The following is an 8,468-nucleotide window of genomic DNA, read 5'->3' as shown; positions in this document are numbered from 1 at the left end:
GTCTGATCATCTAATGAGCTAAGGTTTATGAGAAAAGCCAACCAAATGACTCAAACAGTCCAATGGATGTGTTTGTGTATATTAGCGAGTAAAAAGTAAAAAAGTTTCTCCCCCAAGAGCTGAACAATCACAGCTTGAGGCTCTGTTCTGCAAGACAGCAGGTCACCACTGAAACGGCAATTGATTACATATACATTGCTCTGGGTGCTCCTTAAGAACTTTTTACTCTTTCGGAAGATCGTCAGGTGAAAGGTTCACAGCACAACTTTTCACGGTTAATTAGCAGTTAGAATAGCTTCAAGAAATCGAATAGGAAGGAGCAGATGGACTCCCAGCTCACCTTGGGCAGTAATTTGTATGTCCCAGCCATTAGTCTTGGTTGCTAACAACATCATCTGGAGGTAAAGTGATCTTGTAGTTTTGCTTATTTTCCATTTGGTTGCTTAATAATTTAACTCCAAAATGTAATTTCTGTTAAAAAAGAAAAATTAAATAAAATGTTTATATCAGAGCTACTTAGTTTGAAACATGTTGCCATCATAATCTCCTGGCGTTGTGTAACACCATAAAACACATCCGATTGCTTTGTTTTGTGTGTTCAGATGACACTAATATGCTCTGGAAAAGGAAGAGTTCCTCCTTGCAAAATTAAAAAAAAACAACCATATTATATCTTACTTGTTTCTCCATAAAATGAGTTATAGAGTATAGGTTTGTTTTTGGATTAAAAATTTTTATTTTATTTTAAAACTTCTCTCTCCAAATGGTTCTGTCTTTTGAACAAAATTTGTAATATTTTAGAAAGCTAGTATTTTTGTTTTGTTATGGAAGCAATTTTGCTACACTTTTAAAATAAATCTTAACTCCACAAACATTTATAACACTCTGAAAAGGTTTGAAATCTTACTTACTGGTGTCATAGCTTTTGAATTTGAGGTGTAGCAATGGGGTCTGCCATAAACACTGTTGCGTTTTGTTAAATCTGTGGGTTTAAGTGGCAGCATTGTCCTCAGGGAGTGGTGAATCTTGCCACTTTGCTCTACCTGGAAATGTGTGTTAGTTCTCTTTGAAAGGAAGGCATCACTTAAGTTTAGCTTGTCATTATTTTCCCTGTGCGAGCTACAAAGAATGCTCGGTGACCTTTGTTGGGTTACTATTGTCTCCACGAAAATTTCCTCCTTCTGAAGTAGGGGAAATACCCGCTAAGCTAAGGAGTATGATGAAGACAATGCTTGTCAAACATTTTTGTGTTTATTCTTGGAAAGAAGTGAACTGTGATAGGCTTGTAGGACAGGTTTTCTAAAATTCACCTTGTGTCACCTCCTCTTCACCACACTTTGGCACTCTTATTAAGCCATGATGATGAGTTAAAATTGGTTCTAGGCAAAATATTACAGTGAACAGTTTCAATTTCTACCTTGTTTTTTTTGTGCCCTTCTTCTCTATACCTCTATAATGTGCTTACGGATTTCATCTTTCATTTACTCTAACACACAGAACCCGATACAAGTGCGCCCTTCTACGTAAGTACTACAGTGTGCCAAAATCAGCCCTGTTTCTAGTCTTCTTTTGCCTGTAGCCCAAACCAATAAAATCAGACACTCTGAGAATGTAGCTTGGAGAATATTTAGGTTTAAAAGCTCCCCAGGTGATTCTAACGTATATAGAGCCTTGCTGAAGTATCACTGTCTTAAGTCAAAAATCATGTATTCTTAAGGTTCTAAGTCTAAAGGGTTATCAGGTATATAAAGAAGATATTTATAGAACAGAAATCTTTATAGGCTATTTATGAGCCCCAAACTAATGAGAGGACATTGTCCCATCAGCCTGAAGGATGGATGGTATTTTACATTGGTATGAGATTCCTCAGTGGCCATGACTGTTTTTTGTAGTCTCAGCACGGGGTCTACCTGTAATCATCTACCACACAGTGAATGTATTATTGTTCTTGTACCTGACCGCATAACGCCCACTAATGAGCGACTCATTTTGCAGCTTTGTTGGGGTGGGAATAACTCACTAAGTTATTTCTTGAGTCTTCAAGAAATGCCTACAATCACCACACAGACAGTAGAATTATCTGTTTTCCTTACATGCTTTAGTTAACAGTGAATTTTTGTCTGATTGGAGTTTGCTGCTCTCAGTTCAGAGTAATTAGAAGGATGACCTCAGAATTAAAAGAATACTTGGATGTTGTCCATGCCCATAGAGACTTTGGATTTAAAACCATAATTTCTTGAGTTGATTGCTTTTTGATGTTTGTGTGGCAGGATAATAAGAAGCTAGGGAAATTCCTGGGCAAGTGGAATGGGGAAACTGAGACAAGAAAATTAAACAAGATCAAATAGTTTTGGCAGCTTGTAGACAGTTTGTGAAGCACAAGACTTTGTTTTCCCCAACCAAGGACACTTGAGAGCAAATCATTTTTACCTCCTCCCCAACCAGAGAATACATACCTTTAAAGTACCCTGGCCTGAGAAATGGAGAAAAAAATACTCAATTAATGTCATTTGTACCAGCTAAACCCAAAGACAAATGAAGTCTGGGGGACAAATAACAAAAACCCCAAAGCATTTGGATGGTATCACTTGAGGGGGAAATGTGGCAGAATAGATAGCTGCTAGGGCAGGAGGAGGGGAAGGGGAAGAAAAAATGGAAGTTTATTTCACCCACTGAACAAAGAAGTCAGCAGTTAAAAATCACCAGATGTTCTCATAAGTTCTGGGAAAAGCCACAACAATGTAAAAGGGGCACCTTGAAATCTAGTCTATCTGGCGGGGAACCTTGAAACCGATAGGAGAAAAAAGTATAAAACCCTTGAACCCCTATCAGGCAGGGCATTCAGACTAGCAGAGTTGCCCACTTATGCTTTATGCCAAGTGTAATCTTAATAAATTTGCTTGCTTTGCTTCCTGAACAAATTCACTTGCTTTGTTTCAACACTGCTGTCACTCATCTGAATTCCTTCTCAAGAGCATGACAAGAGCCAAGGAGGAGAGCCCCTCACATTTGGGGGGGCCTCTCTGGTAACAGTTGGACCAGGTCTTAGAAAAGAACTAAAACTGACCAATAAATATGGGAGAAAAATCACCTCGGTTTCTGGCAAGGAGGGGGGAAAATTAACCACTTGAAATACTCAGAGCATTCTGTACTTAACAAGGTCTGCCCTCAGGAGAAACTAGTTAACTAGAGCCTAACTAGCTGTGGAATAATCAGAGACTAACTGATCTGGGGTAAGGGAAATACAGGCACCAAAGACCAGCACCCTCTAGGTATCCTGTTCCACCCAAGTGGGGAGAAAATGGAAAATCACTTGTGAAGTTCACAGGGCAGAGGCAAAAGTCATTGAAAGAGAGAGATCAATTTCCAATTTATAGGACTAAAAATTCCCCTTCTCCCCATGCTTCATCACCACATCACTAAAGGCCTTTTTACAGTAGACTCTTTTACCCAGTACTTCATCCTGGCTATTGAGAAAAAATTGCAACACATATTAAAGGGCAAGAAACATAATTTGAAAAGACAGAGCAAGCATCAGAACCATGGCAAGGATTTTGGAATAAAATATATTTTATTAATTCATTGGTCTTTTGGTTGTTCACTGATGTGCATTTTGGGGATTTATTTCTCAATTAATTGTTTCAATCAAGCTGTCATGTGAATATTTCCTTGAGAACTTGGCATTGTAGATGTTTTTTTACCTGCCCAGTGCTTGAAAAGATTTAGTCTAATGCTTTATGCTTTTGGGAGAAACGGATTTTCTCCTTGATGTGTTATTATCATTGGTAAGGTTGAATTCTGATAATCAAAGAACACTGGCCTCAGGAACTTACTCAACTGCTTTGGCCTGCCTATTGTAAATAAGAGATGATCTATGATTTACAGTGGTTTAGCTGACTTGTAAAGCTGAGGGCCCCTGCAGAAGTTTTTAATCAGTGAAAAAATTCTAGCACGAAGGGGATGACAGGGCCAATGAATGTGTGTTGCTGCAAATGACTTCCTGCATTGCTCTGTAACTTGATAATTTTGTCAATTAAATACACTTTGAAGACATTTGCAGTGACCCCTGCAGAAAATATACACATTAGTCTTAGACTCCTTTGGAATATATGTGTGTTGTTTTTCTTCTTTTTTTAAAAAATATTATCTTTACTGTTGAAAGTATTTCAGACATCTCCCTTTTTTCCCCCATTGATCCCTTTCATCCTGCATCCGCTACCCCCCACCAGGCCTTCACCACACTATTGTCTCTGTCCATGGGTTATGCATATATACATATAAGTTCTTTGATTAATATCTCCCCACTCACTCCCCCCCCACCACCTACGCACTGTAATTCATCAGTCTGTTCCACGCTTCTATATCTCTGGATCTATTTTGTTCTTCAGTCTATTTTGTTTATTGGATTCCACATATGAGTGAGATCATGTAAAACTGAATCAGGAAGAATCAGAAAACCTGAATAGGCTAAAAACAACTGATGGAATTGGAGCAGTAATATAAAAATCTCCCAGCACAAAAAAGCCCTAGTCTGGACGACTTCATATGGGAGCTTTCTAATTCTTTAGGTTGTAGGGTTAGTTTACTAAAAATTTTCTTGCTTTTTGAGGCAGGCCTACTGTGCTATGAACTTCCCTCTTAGGACTGCTTTCTCTGTGTCCCATAGATTTTGGGTTGTTGTGTGCTCATTTTCCTTTGTTTCCAGGAAGTTTTTCATTTCTTTCTTGACCTTATTGGTAACCCATTTATTGTTTAGTAACATACTATGTAGCCTGCACATGAATGTTTTTGAGTGTTTTTACTGTAGTTGATTTCTAATTTCATGCCATTGTGATCTGAGATGCTTAATGTGATTTCAATCTTCTTGAACTTGTACAGACTTGTTTTGTGTCCTAACATGTGGTCTGTCTTTGAGAATGACCCATGTGCACTTGAGAGGAATATATATTCGACAGCTTTGGGGTGAAATGTTCAGTAAATGTAAATTAAATCCATCTGATCTAGTGTGCCATTTAGAGTCACTGTTTCTGTATTGACTTTTTGTCTGGAAGATCTGTCCAGTGAAGTCAATGGGTCAACAATGGTGGAAGATCTCAGCATTCTATGTGTGTAGAAACTAGCGTAGATATCTACAAGGAGCTGATAGAGCTTAACTACTTAGGGACAGTGTCCTTGACAAAGTGCATTCTGCCTCACATGATCGAAAGGGAGCAAGGAAAGATTTTCACTGTGAACAGCTTCATGGGTATCTTGTCTGCGCCTGTTTCTAATGGACATTGTACAAGCAAACATGCTCTTCTGGGTTTTTTAAAAGGCCTCCGAACTGAACTTTCCACATGCCCAGGTATCGTAGTTTCTAACATTTGCCCAGGACCTGTGCAATGAAATATCGTGAAGAATGCCCTAATGAATGATACCTCACAGACTGTACGTAGTGATGTAGACCAGTCTTACAAGATGACAACCAGTTGTCTGCGGCTGATGTTAATCTGCATGGCCAATGACTTGAAAAAACTTTGGATCTCGGATCAACCTGTTTTGTTTCTGGTATATTTGTGGCAGTATATGACACCTGGGCCTGGTGGCTAACAAAAAAATTAGGGAAGGAAGGACTGAGAACTTTAAAAAGGGTCTGGATGCACATTCTTCTTATTTTAAAACCTGGAATACAAAACATGACTGACAGAGTACTTGAATTTTCAAGCCCCTTGAAGGAGAAACAGAAAACATGAAAATAGCCATCTTTTTGTGCACAAACGACTAACTTGTGATTTTACTTCTTAATAGACACAACTTTCCTTCAACATGTAATAAACCATAAATAAAAGGTAAAAAAAGAAGTGAACATAAAGACTACGACTGTACTGCTGTTGATCTCTCCCTTAAAGTCCTTAAGGTTATTATTGATAGGTCCTTATTTATTGCCATTTTAATTCTTTTTGCCTATGTTTCTCTCTCTATTTCTTATTATTACAGCAGTCTCTTTAACATTTCTTGCAGTGTTTCTATTTCTACTTCTAATTACAGCAGTTCCTTTAACATTTCCTGCAATGCTGGTTTGGTGGTGATAAACTCCGTTAGCCTATTTTTGTCTGGGAAGCTCTTTATTTCACCATCTATTTTGAATGATAGCCTTGCTGGATATAGTATTCTTGGTTTCAAATTTTTGTTTTGCATTACCTTGAATACTTCATGCCATTCCCCTATGGCCTGTAAAGTTTCTGATGAGAAGTTAGCTGACAACCTTATGGGGGCTCCTTTGTAGGTAACAGGTTGCTTTTCTCTAGCTCCCTTTAAGATTCTCTCTTTGTCTTGAATTTTTGGCATTTTAATTATGATGTGTCTGGGTGTGTGCCTCTTTGGGTTCTTCTTGCTTGGGACTCTCTGTGCAACCTGAAGTTGTGTGACTTTTTCCTTGACCAAGTTAGGGTAGTTTCCTGCCATTATTTCTTCAAACAGATTCTCTAACACTTGCTTACTTTCTACCTCCTCTGGCATTCCTAGGATGTGAATGTTGTTATGTTTCATGATGTCCCACAGCTCCCATAGTCTGTCCTCCTGTTTTTTAATTGTTTTTTCTTTTTGTATCTCTGACTGAGTGATTTTTTTCTACCCTGTTTTCTAATTCACTGATCTGATACTCAGTTTCCTCTAATCTGCTGTTTATTCCTTCCAATGTATTCTTTATTTGTACTATGTCATTCTTCATTTCTGACTGTTCATTTTCATAGTTTCTATATCTTTTTTCATGCTGTTGAGCATCCTTACAATCAGGATTCTGAACACTGTATCTGAGAGATTGCTTATCTGTATTTCATTTAGCTCTTTTCCTGGAGACTTCTCTTGTTCTTTCATTTGGGGCTTGTTTTTTGGTCTCCCCATTTTGGCTGCCTGTTTGGGTTTGTTTCTATGTATTAGGTAGGCCTGCTAGGACTCTCAGTCTTTTTGGAAGGTTCCTGGTGCAAGCCAATGTCAGGCACTGTTTGTGACTGGCCTTGAGTACCCTGTTTGGATCTATCAACAACCCTTGGCTTGAAGTCCCCTCTGTTGGGACTGGATGTTTTTAGACAGGACCAGGATGCACACCAAAGTCTGTTTTTCCAAGGCCTAGGTCCAGAAGCAGATCAGGAAAAGACTCAAAGCACTCTGAAATCTTCCTCTGACTGTAAGCTGATTAATCTGATTCTCTTAATGAGCCTCAGGCTGTAGAAACTCCATGGGGTAGGGCTAGAGGCTTTCCGGCATGGTGGGGCAATTGCTCCCCCCTAAGGAAAAAACTGCTTGAAAGGTAAATGTCTTCCTATTAAAGATGGATTTCCTCTGTAGTATGGGGGAATGACTCAGCACAGGAATCCAGGGGGAGGGTGGGGGGCTCTCTGAGCACTATCTCCAGAGTCTACAACCCTACATTGTCCTCACACAGGTCCAGTCCACTCTGCTCTCCCTCAGCTGGAGCCCAAGGTGAGTGGCTGCATACGAACTTTGTGTGTTGACTCTTTAAGAGGATGCCTGCATTTCCAGCCACCTCTTTCTGACAGAGAGAACCTTGCTGTTTTCATACCCAGATGTTATGTGGGCACCTTTCTCAGTTCTGGTGCTTTTGGCTGGGAAGCCCAGCCTGGGGTTTGGCCCTAGAGTCCTCAGGCGAACCCCCCACAGCTGAGACATCCCTCTGGACCTATAGCTGATGCCTGTGGAAGCCCAGCCAGACCTCTTGCACCTTCACACTTCCTAACAGTCTCTATATGGTCTCCACTTTTGCTCCTTGGTTATGAGGGTGCTCTCCAGCTTGTCTTCAGTTGCAGTTGAATATTCAGGATGGTTTTTCTATATTTCATTTGTAATTCCAGTTTGTTCCAGGGAGAGTGTCAGTGTAGCTTCCACTTAGTCTGCTGCTATCTTTAATCTCCCTGCACTATATGTTTTCATCTCAAAAAAAAAATAAAAAAAATTAGATCACATTTTGATTAAATTTTAATATTTTTAAATATAAAAAACTAACTTTTTCATGGGAATTAAAAAAAAAAAAAAACTAGTGCAAAGCTAGTCATTCAGGGCCAAGTCCTTTTAAAACATAATTATTGTTTCCTTTGGATGTTTAACAGATGTGATTCATTTTTAATCAAAGCACAGTTTTATTTTTATCTTCCATTTCTATGAAATTAGTTCAGAGAGGCAGTGTTCTTATCCTGACCCTTGATGAAATCTTGGGAGGCCCAAGACATTTCCTGTTAATCTCTGACAACAATTTTATGGTGCTAATCCTTCTAAGTTACAAATTCAGTGTTTATTCATTAATTAAAAAATCTCCCTCTATAGAATAGTCAATATTTTTACCTTCATTGAAGATTTTAACTCCTTTCTCTACAGGAAGGACCAGCTGTTGCTAGTTTCTCCATGGCTCAGCTAAGACCTAAAGCAGATAGAAACCTTTGATTTTACAAGGGGACAATAGAATGCTCAGCTAA

General features: G+C 38.9%; 1 pseudogene; it reads left to right on the top strand.

Moving 5' to 3' along the window:
• The first annotated feature begins 5,079 nt into the window (after nt 1-5,079).
• LOC107529552 (dehydrogenase/reductase SDR family member 7 pseudogene) lies at nt 5,080-5,683 on the top strand (annotated as a pseudogene).
• The last annotated feature ends 2,785 nt before the right edge of the window (nt 5,684-8,468 follow it).

Source organism: Miniopterus natalensis, chromosome 1 (genome assembly GCF_054644295.1).
Source record: "Miniopterus natalensis isolate mMinNat1 chromosome 1, mMinNat1.hap1, whole genome shotgun sequence".
In the NCBI taxonomy this organism is placed as follows: domain Eukaryota; kingdom Metazoa; phylum Chordata; class Mammalia; order Chiroptera; family Miniopteridae; genus Miniopterus; species Miniopterus natalensis.
The sequence above is the reverse complement of the archived record's forward strand: the minus strand, read 5'-3'. Positions and strand labels throughout refer to the sequence as shown.